This window comes from Rhinopithecus roxellana, chromosome 9, assembly GCF_007565055.1.
Source record: "Rhinopithecus roxellana isolate Shanxi Qingling chromosome 9, ASM756505v1, whole genome shotgun sequence".
In the NCBI taxonomy this organism is placed as follows: domain Eukaryota; kingdom Metazoa; phylum Chordata; class Mammalia; order Primates; family Cercopithecidae; genus Rhinopithecus; species Rhinopithecus roxellana.
This window is the reverse complement of record NC_044557.1, coordinates 88,627,163-88,641,456: the sequence shown is the minus strand read 5'-3', so window position 1 is coordinate 88,641,456 and position 14,294 is coordinate 88,627,163. Positions and strand designations below refer to the sequence as shown.

General features: G+C 39.0%; 1 pseudogene; it reads left to right on the top strand.

Moving 5' to 3' along the window:
* The first annotated feature begins 3,134 nt into the window (after nucleotides 1–3,134).
* LOC104663368 overlaps nucleotides 3,135–14,294 on the top strand; it is a 47,235-nt pseudogene continuing 36,075 nt past the window's right edge.

The following is a 14,294-nucleotide window of genomic DNA, read 5'->3' as shown; positions in this document are numbered from 1 at the left end:
TATATATATATATATATATATTTCCACCATTCTTCACTCCACTCATCTCTCTGTTCTATACCAGTCTCAGCTGATGACTTACTCTCCAGTTCACAGGGAAAGTGAAACTATAGTTCAATGACTACATAACTTATCATTGAGAATTGTGTCAGTGCTGAGGACTCTTGTTTTAACTTCCTGAGATTGAATATCAAATGCATCTGGACCTGTGATAGATATAAAGATAAATTTGTCAAAAGAAGTTTGACTTACACAATGGTTGAGTTGCTTGGGCAGTCTCTGTAAGCTGACTTTCTGGAGATGATGCTAGAGCTTGGAGACAACTGGACAGATCGTCAGGAAGGGAAGGTAGTGTAAAGTGGTAGAGAGCTAAAGCAGGGTGCAATCTGCAGGCATGAGCTGGAAACCCACGGAGAAGGAGTGAAATCCATATCACTTACTTCTGCCTCTACCCTGGGTTACACATGTACCCTGCAGGATTTGGACCCCTTTGTTAAACACCTAAACACACATACTCTTGACCCAAGAGTTGGAAAAGCACAAGAAGAAGACAAAAGAAGGTAGAGAAGTTGCTGCTTCGTATCAATGAGGTAAATCAGTAGATCAACAACAAAGCACATGGCTGAATAGAAGGGTGTTGTATCCTTTCTGTCCTACAAATCTCCTGAGAATTTTACTTGTAGATCACATTATGTGAGCACATGCAAGAAATAGGATTCTGAAAAATGTAGTCAGCCTCGGTGTGAAGTGGATGTATCACAAAGTCACTGAAAACTCATATTCCATTTCAAATATGAAAAAAGTGGTGTGAAGGATAGTTACAATTATAAGAGTTACACCCTCTGTTAGAATGTGGATGGACCTACACTACTGCATGTATCAAGAGTAAGAAAATTGGAACTTCAAGCATACAAACACAAAAACTATATTTAACCAGAACATTTTATTTGTCCTCTCTTACTTTAGACTAAAAATGCAGGCAGTTGATCTTCAGTTTCTGCTGTGGCCTATATGCAAGGATTGGCTAGTGTAACTGACCTGCTTCGGGTACTTAATCATATAGAAAATATTCTTGATCTTGTCAGATAGACCTGCTATGCAAAGCCTCATGTCTTCTGGGGATTTTGAATCTCTGGCGTCATTCTCAGATGATAAGAATCTACTTAAGTTCTTCATTACATCTTGATCTTGCATTTTCACTTTCTCTTCCTTGTTTTTCTCCTTCATCTTGGCATTTTATGGTCTCTTATTTCTGATGCAATCTTAGATTTAAAAAGATACTCTCCCCTCACCAAATTAAAACCCACAGAGACTTCATCAACTGTATCAGACCTTTGACCACTCAGTTAGAGGAGAAAGACCAGACATTTGGCTTTCCTCCATATTTTTACAGTATTCTCTTAGGTGTGGTAAAGCTTCTCCTGTTTTTAATCATCTTTTATGTTTATTTTTGTTTTTTTTTTTTTACCATGGCTATTTCATAATTCATTTTTATTCATTGATTTATTTAACAGACACACATTGAGTGTATACCATGCATACACACTGAGAATACTAAAATGAGATGTCCTCAAGAATACACATTAGATGGGAGGTAGATAAGTAAATGAATGATACAAAACCAGTTACCAAGCTAAATACAACGCTATTAAAACAGAAATCAGGTCTGGGTGCGGTGGCTCATGCCTGTAATCCCAGCACTTTAGGAGGCTGAGGTGAGTGGATCACCTGAGGTCAGGAGTTGTAGACTAGCGTGGCCAACATGGAAAAACTCCATCTCTATTAAAAATATGAAAATTAGCTGGGCATGGTGGTGCGCACCTATAATTTCAGCTACTCGGGAGGCTGAGGCAGGAGAATCGCTTGAACCTAGGAAGCAGAGGCGGAGGTTGCAGTGAGCTGAGATTGCGCCTCCAGCCTGGGCAACATGAGAAAGATTGTGTCTAAGAAAAAAGAAAAAAGAAAACAGAAATCAGAAGAAGAAGATGGTTCCAGAGTAATCAAAGGTTACAGATAGTGAGCATATCCTAATGATCGCCAAAGGTTGACCTGATTTTCCTTTATGACCTTGGCTTTTGTTCTACAAATGAAAACTTGTGCCTGATTCTGAAACCGGTTTCTGCCTGGCCTAACCCCATCTCATGCAGAGTAAGCCCATGACCTATAACTATAAGCATTGAGCTGTCAAATTAGCAAAAGTAATGATTTCAGAAAAAAATGATCGTTGGTAGTAGGGATAGAGTTAATGTATCAGAGAAGGCTTCCTAGCATTGGATAAGTTAAGCTGAAATTGTCATAGAGGATAAGATTGGCTTCTTGGCAAAAGGAAATGTATATGCAAATCTATAAAAATATAAGAAAAGGAGGGACATTCAAGACCATAAAGTTGCACTTAGGGGAAAAGTTAAAAGTAATAATAACACTTACAATCTGTGAGCACTTTTATTATAGCCAAGCAATAGTCTAAGTTCTTATATGTGTTAACTAATACTAGCCAGAAATATATGCATATGTTCCATTAGTAATTTTCATCATCCTCATATTACAGATGAGAAAACTGAGTGACATTAAGTATGAGAAAAGCTTAAAGAGAAAATCCAGGATAGGAACTCTTACCTCTTGACTCTATAACTTGAACTCTTAATCTTTTTTCTCAACATTGTGTGCCCATGAGTTTAGAGAGAAAGACAAGTGTGGCTTATAGAAGCTCTGAAATCAATAGGCCTTGAGTGTCGGCCTTGAGTGTCAACCTTGATAGCAAATGTCCAAGTAATTGCAAACTGCAGAAAAGTGTGATCATATTTTTATTTCTACATTTTCTCCTCAAGGCAGAGTGTATTTTGAATGGAAAGGAACTGAAGACAAGAACTCCGGATAGCAAAGTCTTAAAATTTAAGCAAACAGCAATGAATAAGGTCCGGGGGGAGGGGGGGGAAGCCAGTTACTGTAATAATGACAATGAAAGAAAAGATTAAGAGCTATTTATGAGAAAGAATGAACAAGGTGATTGGAAGTTAATAAATAAGCAGTAGATGAGATGACATGATTTCTGACTCTTGAGACCAAGTGGTCCCATTACTCTATGATATAGGGAAGACAAGAAATGTAGACTTTAAAAAAGCATTAATTCAGTGATGGCTGTATTGGCATTGAGTGTTCTGTATCGCAGGTAAAGCCAACTGGAGATGTTTTGGATATCATGAAAAATGACACATCCAAAGTTCAGGAGAAGAAACTCGGTGAAGAAGATGGTTCCAGAGTAATCAAAGGTTACAGATAGTGAGCATATCCTAATGATCGCCAAAGGTTGACCTGATTTTCCTTTATGACCTTGGCTTTTGTTCTACAAATGAAAACTTGTGCCTGATTCTGAAGTCGGTTTCTGCCTGGCCTAACCCCATCTCATGCAGAGTAAACCCATGACCTATAACTATAATCATCGAGCTGTCAAATTAGCAAAAGTAATAAACCCTCTATAGGAATAAAATCTGCCACTTGTTCTCTTGAGAAATTCACTGTGAATGGAGAAGCACTTAGCTAATAACCTTATAAACAAAATTATTCATTACTCTTATCTTACATAATTCAATCTGATGTCCCAATTCCCTATGCATTATGCTCTGACAACTGCATTGGAATTACTGTTTGTGCAGTTATAAAAACATTTCTCTTCATTGACTATGTATTTTTTGCTCTGTAAGCTTCAGGTCATTTTTTTTTTTTTTTTTTTTTTTTTTTTTTTTTGTCTGTAGCGTCTTAATGAGCAAATCTGTTCTCCTTTTTGATAAGTTTTGAGGTAATTCTGTGTGTTTTTGCCCATTATGAGTTGTCCAAAGAATGGACAGTGCTACTTTATTACCACTCTGAATTATACTTTTATGAAAATAAAATAAAGTAAGATTTGGTCACCTAATTTACGCTGTGCATTACCATTCTAGGGGGATGCAAAAAAATATATATATATATGTATTCTTTGTCTTGTTCCTATGCCCTTTTTGGAGCTCCTTAGGTAATCTAAATAGAAGAAGAGTTTGGGAAGCTATTAGTTTAAAATATATCTTCATATAATGAGAAAAATACATCTGAAAAAAATGCAACAAAATCATGATTAGGTCCCTCTCTCCTCCATAAGCCCTAAAGGCACTTGCCCTTCCTCCGGCATCACTGAGATTATTCTTTCTATCCCTTGTGCTGACACTACTTCCTCCAGCTTCTCTTTTAGTTGGAGGAATTCTTCATGGTTCTGACCCTTGATATTTCTTTTCTTTGTAATGTCTACTGTTGGCTGAATAGCTACATATGGTCTTGGGATGTCATTGATCACCTCTAGGCTGATGATTTGGAATTTAAAACAATAAAGATGGTACCAAGCATTTATGTACCAGGGCAGAGGTCTTTACTCAGTGGAAACAGCAAACTGTCCTTCTGAATTCTTCTACCCTTTTACTTCCTTGTAAAATGTAAAATTTCACATTTCTTTAATCCTAGAACACTTGAAAATCTATACTTGTTAATTTGTGTTCACGGAGTAGATCACAGGGCAGCACGATGCTTCAAGAATTCATATAAGATTAACTTAAAGAAAGACAAATGAAATTATAAGTAATAATTTATTGACATAATATTTGAATTCCTCATTCCTAGATCAGATAATGAGACTTCCAGGGTTGGGACAAGGTTGATTGCCATAAGATTCCGAGTTTTAAAAATACTAATGATAAGATCACTAAAGGACATCTCAAACTGACAATGCATCCACATTGTGGTGAAACCTCTGGATAATATCTATATAGTGGGCTTTGTAAAACATAGATCTGAAAATGTCATTCCAGTAAAATGTAAGCACTACAAGGGCAGGGAACTTGCACTAATGTATCCTGTGTACCACGAACAGCACCCAGCACATAATAGATCCTTAACAAACATTTGTTGAAAAGTGAATAAATCCCCAGCTTAAAAATTCCCTTGCAATAGGCTAAGCCCACACTGAACAGCATAGCATGCAAGACACAGTCACATTTTTCTCAACTAATTTGGCAGTGTTATCTCCCTGTACATCATTCCATAATCCCACATAATCCCAACTAATTTCCAAAGACAATTCATATTTCTCCAAAGTTGCCTTTTTTAAAAAAAATAGATCTTTGTGGGAAACATATTGTGTTGAATTCACTATGTATTTTTTCAAGAAATGAGCTTTACACTCCTTTCTAACCGGGTATATAACCATGAAGATGATATCACCCCTTGCCTTTGAGGTGTTTATAGTCTATGAGAGAATAGAGACATGTAAAATAGAAACAACTATAAGGAAACACACACACAAATGTGCATGCACACACACATACATGCACACATACACACATGCACACACACATACAGACATACATGCAGGAGCACACATACACATGCACACACATACACACATGTGCACACATATACATGTACACACACATGCGCGCACACACACATACATGCACACATACACACATGCACACACACATACAGACATACATGCAGGAGCACACATACACATGCACACACATACACACACGTGCACACATATACATGTACACACATGCGCACACACACACATGTGCACACACACATGCACACACACATACAGACATACATGCAGGAGCACACACACACATGCACACACACATACAGACATACATGCAGGAGCACACACACACATGCACACACATACACACATGTGCACACATATACATGTACACACACATGCGCGCACACACACACACATGTACACACACACATGCACACACATGGCAGAAAAGGGGCCATAAAGAAAGAGCAACATAATGGACTGGAATGTCTAAGAAATGCTTCCTTGAGGAAGTCACAAAACCAGAAAAATGGAGAATCCTTTTGTACATAGATACAGAAGTAGAGCTAGCTTCACAATTTGTGGGATCCAGCCAAATAAAAATGCAGGTCCCCTTGCTCAAAAAGAAGAAAAAATTTCTAATTAAGGTACAAAAACACAAAGTTCTTTTCTGTCTTCCACACTTTCTTTTTTTTTGTCTCTCAAAGTATCTTTTTTTTTTTTCTTTTTTCTTTTTTTTTATTATACTTTAAGTTCTAGGGTACATGTGCACAATGTACAGGTTTGTTACATATGTATACATGTGCCACATTGGTGTGCTGCACCCATTAACTCGGCATTTTCATTAGATATATCTCCTAATGCTATCACTCCCCGTCCTCCCACCCCAGGACAGACCCCAGTGTGTAATGTTCCCCTTCCTGTGTCCCAGTGTTCTCGTTGTTCAATTCCCACCTATGAGTGAGAACATGCGGTGTTTGGTTTTTTGTCCTTGTGATAGTTTGCTGAAAATGATGGGTTCCAGCTTCATCCATGTCCCTACAAAGGACCTGAACTCATCCTTCTTTATGGCTGCATAGTATTCCATGGTGTATATGTGCCACATTTTCTTAATCCACTTTATCATTGATGGACTTCTAGGTTGGTTCCAAGTCTTTGCTATTGTGAATAGTGCCACAATAAACATTCGTGTGCATGTGTCTTTATAGCAGCATGATTTATAATCCTTTGGGTATATACCCAGTAATAGGATGGCTGGGTCAAATGGTATTTCTAGTTCTAGATTCATGAGGAATCGCCATGCTGTCTTCCACAATAGTTGAACTAGTTTACAGTCCCATCAATAGTGTAAAAGTGTTTCTATTTCTCCACATCCTCTCAGCACCTGTTGTTTCCTGACTTTTTAATGATCGCCATTCTAACTGGTGTGAGATGGTATCTCACTGTGGTTTTGATTTGCGTTTCTCTGATGGCCAGTGATGATGAGCATTTTTTCATGTGTGTGATGGCTGCCTAAATGTCTTCTTTTGAGAAGTGTCTGTTCATATCCTTCGCCCACTTTTTGATGGGGTTGTTTTAGTCTTGTAAGTTTGTTTGAGTTCTTTGTAGATTCTGGATATTAGCCCTTTGTCAGATGAGCAGATTGCAAACAATTTCTCCCATTCTGTAGGTTGCCTGTTCACTCTGATGGTAGTTTCTTTTGCTGTGCAGAAGCTCTTTAGTTTAATTAGATCCCATTTGTAAATTTTGTCTTTTGCTGCCATTGCTTTTGGTGTTTTAGACATGAAGACCTTGCCCATGCCTATGTCCTGAATGGTATTGTCTAGGTGTTCTACTAGGGTGTTTATGGTTTTAGGTCTAACATTTAAGTCTTTAATCCATCTTGAATTAATTTTTATATAAGGTGTAAGGAAGGGATCCAGTTTCAACATTCTACATATGGCTAGCCAGTTTTCCCAGCACCATTTATTAAATAGGGAATCCTTTTGCCATTTCTTGTTTTTGTCAGGTTTGTCAAAGATCAGATGGTTGTAGATGTGTGGTATTATTTCTGGGGACTCTGTTCTGTTCCATTGGTCTATATCTCTGTTTTGGTACCAATACCAGGCTGTTTTGGTTACTGTAGCCTTGTAGTATAGTTTGAAGTCAGGTAGCACGATGCCTCCAGCTTTGTTCTTTTGGCTTAGGATTGTCTTGACAATGCGGGGTCTTTTTTGGTTCCATATGAACTTTAAAGCAGTTTTTTCCAATTCTGTGAAGAAAGTTATTGGTAGCTTAACGGGGCATTGAATCTATAAATTACCTTGGGCAGTATGGCCATTTTCACGATACTGATTCTTCCTATCCATGAGCATGGTATGTTCTTCCATTTGTTTGTGTCCTCTTTTATTTCATTTAGCAGTGGTTTATAGTTCTCCTCGAAGAGGTCCTTCACATCCCTTGTAAGTTGGATTCCTAGGTATTTTATTCTCTTTGAAGCAATTGTGAATAAGAGTTCACTCATGATTTGGCTCTCTGTTTGTCTGTTATTGGTGTATAAGAATGCTCATGATTTTTGCACATTGACTTTGTATCCTGAGACTTTGCTGAAGTTGCTTATCAGCTTAAGGAGATTTTGGGCTGAGATGATGGGTTTTCTAAATATGCAATCATGTCATCTGCAAACGGACAATCTGACTTCCTTTTTTTCCTAATTGAATACCCTTTATTTCTTTCTCCCGCCTGATTGCCCTGGCCAGAACTTCCAATACTATGTTGAATAGGAGTGGTGAGAGAGGGCATCCCTGTCTTCTGCCAGTTTTCAAAGGAAATGCTTCCAGTTTTTGCCCATTCCGTATGATATTGGCTGTGGGTTTGTCATAAATAGCTCTTATTACTTTGAGATACGTCCCATCAATACCGAATTTATTGAGAGTTTTTAGCATGAAGGGCTGCTGAATTTTGTCAAAGACCTTTTCTGCATCTATTGAGATAATCATGTGGTTGTTGTCTTTGGTTCCATTTATATGATAGATTATGTTTATTTATTTGCTTATGTTGAACCAGCCCTGCATTCCAGGGAGGAAGGCCAGTTGATCATGGTGGATAAGGTTACTGATGTGCTGCTGGATTTGGTTTGCCAGTATTTTATTGAGGATTTTTGCATCGATGTTCATCAAGGATATTGGTCTAAAATTATCTTTCTTTGTTGTGTCTCTGCCAGGCTTTGGTATCAGGATGATGCCTGCCTCATAAAATGACTTAGGGAGGATTCCCTCTTTTTCTATTAATTGGAATAGTTTCAGAAGGAATGGTACCAGCTCCTCCTTCTACCTCTGGTAGAATTTGGCTGTGACTCCGTCTGGTCCTGGATATTTTTTGGTTGGTAGGCTATTAATTATTGCCTCAATTTCAGAGCCTGCTACTGGTCTATTCAGGGATTCAACTTCTTCCTGGTTTAGTATTGGGAGGGTGTATATGTCCAAGAATTTGTCCATTTCTTCTAGATTTTCTATTTGTGTAGAGGTGTTTATAGTATTCTCTGATGATAGTTTGTATTTCTGTGGGATCGGTGGAGATATCCCCTTTTTCATTTTTTATTGTGTCTATTTGATTCATCTCTCTTTTCTTCTTTATTAGTCTTGCTAGCAGTCTATCAATTTTGTTGATATTTTTACAAAACCAGCTTCTAGATTCATTGATTTTTTGAAGGGCTTTTTGTGTCTCTATCTCTTTCAGTTTTACTCTGATCTTAGTTATTTCTTGCCTTCTGCTAGCTTTTAAATGTGTTTGCTCTTGCTTCTCTAGTTCTTTTAATTGTGATGTTCGGGTGTCAATTTTAGATCTTTCCTGCTTTCTCTTTAGTGCTCTAAATTTCCCTCTACCCACTGCTTTAAATGTGTCCCAGAGATTCTGGTATGTTATATCTTTGTTCTCATTGGTTTCAAAGAACATCTTTATTTCTGCCTTCATTTTGTTATGTACTCAGTAGTCATTCAGGAGCAGGTTGTTCAGTTTCCATGTAGTCGAGCGGTTTTGAGTTTCTTAATCCTAAGTTCTAGTTTGATTGCGCTGCGGTCTGAGAGACAGTTTGTTATAATTTCTGTTCTTTTACATTTGCTGAAGAGTGCTTTACTTCCAACTATGTGGTCAATTTTGGAATAAGTGCAATGTGGTGCTGAGAAGAATGTATATTCTGTTGATTTGGGGTACAGAGTTCTGTAGATGTCTATTAGGTGCTCTTGTGCAGAGCTGAGTTTAATTCCTGGATATCCTTTTTAACTCTCTGTCTTGTTTATCTGTCTAATGTTGACAGTTGGGTGTTGAAGTCTCCCATTATTATTGTGTGGGCATCTAAGTCTCTTTGTAAGTCTCTAAGGACTTGCTTTATGAATCTGGGTGCTCCTGTATTGGGTACATATATATTTAGGATAGTTAGCTCTTCCTGTTGAATTGATCCCTTTACCATTATGTAATGGTCCTCTTTGTCTCTTTTGATCTTTGTTGGTTTAAAGTCTCTTTTCTCAGAGACTAGGATTGCAACCCCTGCTTTTTTTTGTTTTCCATTTGCTTGGTAGATCTTCCTCCATCCCTTATTTTGAACCTATGTGTGTCTCTGCACATGAGATGTGTCTCCTGAATGCAGCACACTGATGGGTCTTGACTCTTTATCCAATATGCCAGTCTGTGTCTTTGAATTGGACCATTTAGTCCATTTACATTTAAGGTTAATATTGTTATGTGTGAATTTGATCCTGTCATTATGATGTTAGCTGGTTATTTTGCTCGTTAGTTCATGCAGTTTCTTTCTAGCATCGATGGTCTTTACAATTTGCCATGTTTTTGCAGTGGCTGGTACTGGTTGTTCCTTTCCATGTTTAGTGCTTCCTTCAGGAGGAAGCACTGTAGGGCAGGCCTGGTGGTAACAAGATCTCTCAGCATTTGCTTGTCTGTAAAGGATTTTATTTCTTCTTCACTTATGAAGCTTAGTTTGGCTGGATATGAGATTCTGGGTTGAAAATTGTTTCATTTAAGAATGTTGAATATCAGCCCACACTCTCTTCTGGCTTGTAGAGTTTCTGCTGAGAGATCCGCTGTTAGTTGGAGGGGCTACCTTTTGTGGGTAACATGACTTTTCTCTCTGGCTGCCCTTAACATTTTTTCCTTCATTTCAACTTTGGTGAATCTGACAATTATGTGTCTTACAGTTGCTCTTCTTGAGGAATATCTTTGTGGTGTTCTCTGTATTTCTTGAATTTGAATGTTGGCCTGCCTTGCTAGGTTGGGTACATTCTCCTGGATATTATCCTGAAGAGTGTTTTCCAAGTTGGTTCCATTCTCCCCGTCACTTTCAGGTACACCAATCAGACATAGATTTGGTCTTTTCACATAGTCCCATATTTCTTGGAGGCTTTGTTCGTTTTTTTTTTACCCCTTTTTTTTTTCTTCTCTTCTCATTTCATTTCATTCATTTGATCTTCAATCACTGATACCCTTTCTTCCAGTTGATTGAATAGGCTACTGAAGCTTGTGCATTTGTCACGTAGTTCTCGTCCAATTGTTTTCAGCTCATCAGGTGTCCTCATCAGGGTTCTTTGTGATGGATTTGAACTTCCTCCTTTAGCTCGGAGAAGTTTTATCATCTGAAGCCTTCTCCTCTCAACCGTCAAAGTCATTCTCTGTCCAGCTTTGTTCCATTGCTAGTGAGGAGCTGTGTTCCTTTGGAGGGGGAGAGGCACTCTGAATTTTAGAATTTTCAGCTTTTCTGCTCTGCTTTTTCCCCATCTTTGTGGTTTTATCTACCTTTGGTCTTTGATGATGGTGACGTACAGATGGGGTTTTGGTGTGGATGTCCTTTCTGTTTGTTAGTTTTCCCTCTAACAATCAGGACCCTCAGCTGCAGGTCTGTTGGAGTTTGCTTGAGGTCCACTCCAGACCCTGTTTGCCTGGGTATCAGCAGCAGAGGCTGCAGAACAGTGAATATTGCTGAACAGCAAATGTTGCTGCCTGATCCTTCCTCTGGAATCTTCATCTCAGAGGGGTACCCAGCCATGTTGGGTGTCAGTCTGCCCCTACTGAGGGGTGCCTCCCAATTAGGCTACTTGGGGGTCAGGGATCCACTTGAGGGGGCAGTCTGTCTGTTTTCAGATCTCAAACTCCATGCTGGGACAACCACTACTTTCTTCAAAGCTGTCAGACAGGGTCATTTAAGTCTGCAGAGGTTTCTGTTGTCTTTTGTTTGTCTATGCCCTGCCCCCAGAGGTGGAGTCTACAGAGGCAAGCAGGCCTCCTTGAGCTGTGGTGGGCTCCACCCAGTTCGAGCTTCCCAGCTGTTTTGTTTACCTACTCAAGTCTCAGCAATGGTGGGCGTCCCTCTCCCAGCCTCGCTGTCATCTTGCAGTTCAATCTCAGATTGCTGTGCTAGCAATGAGTGAGGCTCCATGGGCGTGGGACCCTCTGAGCCAGGTGTGGGATATAATCTCTTGGTGTGCCATTTGCTAAGACCATTGGAAAAGCGCAGTATTTGGGTGGGAGTGACCCAATTTTCCAGGTGCCATCTGTCACAGCTTCTCTTGCCTAGGAAAGGGAATTCCCTGACCCCTTGTGCTTCCCGGGTGAGGTGATTCCTCACCCTGCTTCAGCTCATGCTTGGTGGGCTGCACCCACTGTCCTGCACCCACTGTCTGAGAAGCCCCAGTGAGATGAACCCAGTACCTCATTTGGAAATGCAGAAATCACCCATATTCTGCGTTGCTCACTCTGGGCGCTGTAGACTGGAGCAACTGTTCTTATTCATCCGTCTTGGAACCACACCCCTGCAGTTTCTTTCTCAACTTGGTTTGTTGTAGTATTTTTATTTACTATGTAATGTCATTCTAGCTAAAGAAAAATTAACATTTTTAATTATTAGCATATATTATTTCATCTTCATGTTGTACAAGTTTAACTGTAAATATAAGAACATTTAATTCACAAAAATATCATCAAAATTACACAATTTGTATTCCATCATTGGTGCATCTATGTGTATTTAGCTTTTCCGGTGTAAATACTGTTTAAAGCTAACTCAGTGGTTTTTATTTCACTTCTTGAAAAATGCACATCCTACCAGCACTCTCTACCTTCAACTTACTGATGAGTAACAAAGAAACGAAAAGTAAATATGTTATTGTATTTTTCCCTTTCCTCTACACCATCATTTCCAGTAAGTTCTACTTCTAAAGGAAACTGGGGCCTCTCAGGGTTCCTTGCAATCCTTCTCAGTCACAGATGTGCTGCTTTTCTACACACTTGGAGTCTTGCTGAATCCCCATGGATCCTGTCCATCAGAACGCTGTGCCCATGAAGCCTCAGAATGACCCCATATGCCTATGGGGCCTGACAGACATGCGTGTTACACGTACCTCCTCGGCTCACATGAATACTCCATTGTTCCTTCAAATTTCCCTTTCAAAACACAAGCTCAAAGATACAATTATTTAAAATTTCATAATGGGTGATGGCAGAGAATTAAACAAAGGTTGGCTTCCTTCTGAATGTAGGACCCATTGTTAATGCACCATTGCCGCCAGCTCTGACACGAAGCAAAAGAGAGTAGGGCACATTGGGGAAAGTTGCTTCATCTAGGATGGTTAGAGCATGCAGCGTAAGAATAGTTCTGTGAGATGTGAGATGAAAAGTATCTTGAGACGTGCCACCAAGTCACTAATGGCATCTAGGACTTTCTTTAGCCCTAGATACACTTTTCTGTAGAATTTTAAAATTTTGATTGTTTTCCCTTTGAAAGATTTATTCTAACTTCTATGGGAATATGCTATCCTGCTTTCCACCTTAACCTCCTGAAATGTTTGTTGACCTATATTCTCCCCAGGCAATCTCAGTCACTTGTTATTTCTATTATGATCAAACCTAGATAGTCAGCTCAGATTTCATGCTAAAGCACCAATTCTTCAGACCACCTACTGGACATGTCTCACAAGTATCTCAAATCACCTGTCTTTACCAGACCATCCCCTTCCCAGGGTGCCCTTTCTCAGGATCCAGTTCTTTACTCTTGAAATCTAAGAATCTTTTCTTTTTTTTAAAAAAAAATCACTCTATTGAACTGCTGGCAGTCAAAATAATCTTTAAATGTCTACATGTGTCATCTTAATTTCTACCTCCCCAGTTTAAGTCTAGGTTGTATTGTCTTTTGTTTTTATCTGGAACCTTCTTTCTTCCTTCAATTCATGCTTTACACAGGGGTTAGAGGGTCATTATAAAGCCAAATCTGATCACATCGCTCACCTCTTAAAATTTCTTTAATGCCTTGCAAGGTCCTAAGATGAAATCCAAATTTCACAAACTGGTTAAAAGACCAGCATTATCCAGGCTTGAAAAACATTTTCAGTCTCAGTTTTTCTCACCTTGATAGGTTGGGAACTAGGCTCTCCTGCTGTAAGTTCAGCAAGAGACTCAAATATTTGTGTTTTAGTTTGCTCTTCTATAAAATCAAGGTGACTTACATAATTTTTCATAGGGTTGTTAGGAGGAGTGAAAGAGCTAATATATGCCAAGCATATAAAATATTAAGCACCATTTCAGTATAAGTTATTGAATTAGTCAGTTATTTCTAGGTAATAAATAAACCCAAAATCTCAATGGCAAACAGCAATAAGCAATTATTCCCCACTCACAAGTATGAAGATTGGCAGGTGGTTTGATTTGGCTGTGGAACACTTGCTATTGGATCCAGCCCACAGATCCACCCCATGTGCTCAGTCTGGAACCCAGACTGTAGATACAATGTTTACCTAAGCATATTCTTCTCCTAACAAAGGTGGGAAGCTTCTAGGTAGATGAGTGTAAATACACGTACATATTAGGCTCAGGATTGTCACTGGGTCATTTTTATTCTTTACATTGAGCAAGGCAAGGCCAGGGCCACAGCATGGTAAGTATAACATAGTATTGAGATTGGGGGAGTGGT